We start from the raw sequence: 2,719 nt of genomic DNA, 5'->3' as shown, positions 1-2,719 counted from the left end.
ACATTTCAGTAAACCCATGAATATAGCCTAAATAATTTGGCCAATATCAAATGAATGTTTGTCTTGGCTAAGCATGCAGTTATACCTGAAGAAATTCCATAATGACAAGCCCAACTATCACATCTTTGTTGGGGTGGCACTTGGAGTGGCTGACTGGATCCTGAGGAGGCCTGTGCCACCCTGTGCCCCCCATCTGGCTCTGCCCCTGGTCTGAACCAGCTAAAAGCGCCGCATTTCCCCATCTTAAACCCTTACTGCCATCATGGTGTCACATGACATATGTGGGTGCACTGGGTTCACGCCATTGTGTGTGTGTGTGTGTGTGTGTGTATGTGTGTGTGCGTAAGTAACAGAGAGAGAGAGAAAATGCACTGATAAAGTCCTTACGATGCTCTAGACTCAACAGTCTAGAGGATTAAGACTTTTATATCCACAGAATGTAGGTCTGTGACTCATACCTCAAAGGGATTTCCCCTCTGTCTCCTGCACGCACGCACGCACACACACACACTCACACACATACACACACACACTCACACACACACACACTCACACACACACACACTCCAGTGCAGTCCACTCACGCATACACACACACACACACACACACACACACACAGAATGATACACACCATTAACACACTCACTCTGTCACACTCCACTGAGAGAGAACAAACAATAAAAAAGATGAATGAGTAGCGGACACTACAGGGAATAACAGCTCTCATATAAACACGTTTCTTTTTACAATCATTCATGCACGCTCATCATTCACTTTCATGCGCAGTGATGCAGCACATTAGCCATGTACCTCTCACACACCCATGTATTCACATTAGAAATTAACCAGCTCTTAGGGAAGAAACAGACAACTAGGAGAGAGAAGTCTGGGAAGAGAGGAGACCGTGTGAAGGCAGGTCATGGTGACAGAGTATTACAAAGATAGTGACAGTAAAAAGTTGGTGTGTGTGTGTGTATGTGTGTGTTTGTGTGTGTATCTGTGTGACAGATGGACAGACAGAATGGTATATATGGGAGCGTCTGAAAAGTATGACACATATTGATACAGACAGAGACAGACTGACTAACAGAGAGAGAGAGATGAAGATTGTGTGTGTGTGTGTGTGAGAGAGAGAGAAAGAGAGAAGAAGAGAATGAGTTTGTTGTTGTCCCTACCTGTTGCGCCTGCTGCTTTAGAAAGTGTTAAGTTACCGAGCACATTCTCAGCTATAATCCAACCTCATTCCAGTACTGAGGACTGTGTGTGCATGAGGTGCCTGTATGAGTGTGTGTGCCTGTGTGTGTGTGCGCGCATGTTTCTCTGTGTGTGTGTGTGTGTGTGTGTGTGTGTGTGTGGGCATGTTGGGGGTTGACTTACTTTCTGAGTCTTTAAACCTGCCTGGCCGTACGCCAAGCACACATGCCTCTGCACCAATCAGAGCGCTGTCTAACAGCTCAGCCAATCAGCTGTCAGATCTCATCAGCCATAGTGGATCCACTATGTGGTGCTAGGCTACTCACCTTCTCAACCAATGAGATGCGTTCTTGTTGAGGTGTACCCTTTAAATGAGGGAGGTGGTCTACAATGCTGATTGAACTATCAGTCCAATGTGTGTATAAATTGCAACTGTTTAGCAACCAACTACGGTTGGAGTGCATCTTCTATTGGTATTTATATCATCTCCATGTGTGTGTGTATGTAAGAACAAATAGACATGGTGAAGGCCAACAGTTGAACAGTGCTAGCAAATAAAACGAGCTCATGGCCCCAGATGGCTGAATCTGAATCTTAGCCTTGACATGGAAGGACAGACACGCAAGTGCAAAGGCACACACACACACACACACACACACACACACACACACACACACACACACACACACACACAGACACACCTATGCCATAATTAAGGCAGACAGGGATTAGGAATCAGGCTGCTCTTTGTCCTCATCACAGATTAGTGTTGCTGCACACACACACACACACACACACACACACACACACACACACTGAGCTGTGGGGAGTAGATCACCCTTCACATAGAGGACTGTCCCAAACTGAACTCGCATCCTGTGCTACCCACAGATTGATATGACTGAATCAGGTCCCCTACCCCCCCCTGACCTGTGCTACCCACAGGTTCATATGACTGAATCAGGTCCCCTACCCCCCCTGACCTGTGCTACCCACAGGTTCATATGACTGAATCTGGTCCCCTACCCCCCCCCATTCCCCTGTAAAGATGTCTACGCCCACACCTTGTAAATGCAAATGTTATTTCCCCCACCCATCTCATCCCTCCTTACCTTATCTTGTCCCCTACCTCTCTGATCCCTTCATCATGTACTGTATCCTGTACCACTGATCATATTGTCATGTCCTGCCCATTCATGGACCTGCGTGAAGCTGGCCCCCCATGTTATTCAAAAATTATTAAAAACACTGCTATTCGTTTGTGCTACGTTTGTGCCGGTTTGTGCCGTAAAAATTATTGTTTGTGCTGTTAAGGGTTTTAAGTAATTCAACTTTTACATTTTCTGATCAGTGACGTCACTCAGCCCCCCATACTTGTCCAAATTTCCCCAAAATAGTCTCAATCGCTTGTGCTACGTTTGTGCTGATTTGTGCCATCAAAAGAAACATTTGTGCTACTTCGGTTTTTAAGTTAACAGGCTTTATTTGTTACACGCATGACGTCACCCAGCCCCCCATCAATGT

The 2,719-nt window shown here is 45.9% G+C and overlaps 1 protein-coding gene across 2 annotated transcripts in view; it reads right to left on the bottom strand.

Annotated features, from left to right (window-relative positions):
• LOC121723603 (protein dachsous) overlaps nt 1–1,271 on the bottom strand; it is a 15,480-nt gene extending 14,209 nt beyond the window's left edge. For both annotated transcript variants that reach the window (XM_042109443.1, XM_042109444.1), the window contains exon 1: nt 1,177–1,271. The gene's annotated coding sequence lies outside the window, so the exon portion shown is untranslated. The remainder of the gene's footprint in view (nt 1–1,176) is intronic.
• Nucleotides 1,272–2,719: the final 1,448 nt, after the last annotated feature.

The sequence above is a fragment of the Alosa sapidissima genome, chromosome 11 (assembly GCF_018492685.1).
Source record: "Alosa sapidissima isolate fAloSap1 chromosome 11, fAloSap1.pri, whole genome shotgun sequence".
Lineage (NCBI taxonomy): Eukaryota > Metazoa > Chordata > Actinopteri > Clupeiformes > Clupeidae > Alosa > Alosa sapidissima.
Note: the sequence above shows the minus strand (reverse complement) of the source record. Positions and strands in the feature narration are given on the sequence as shown.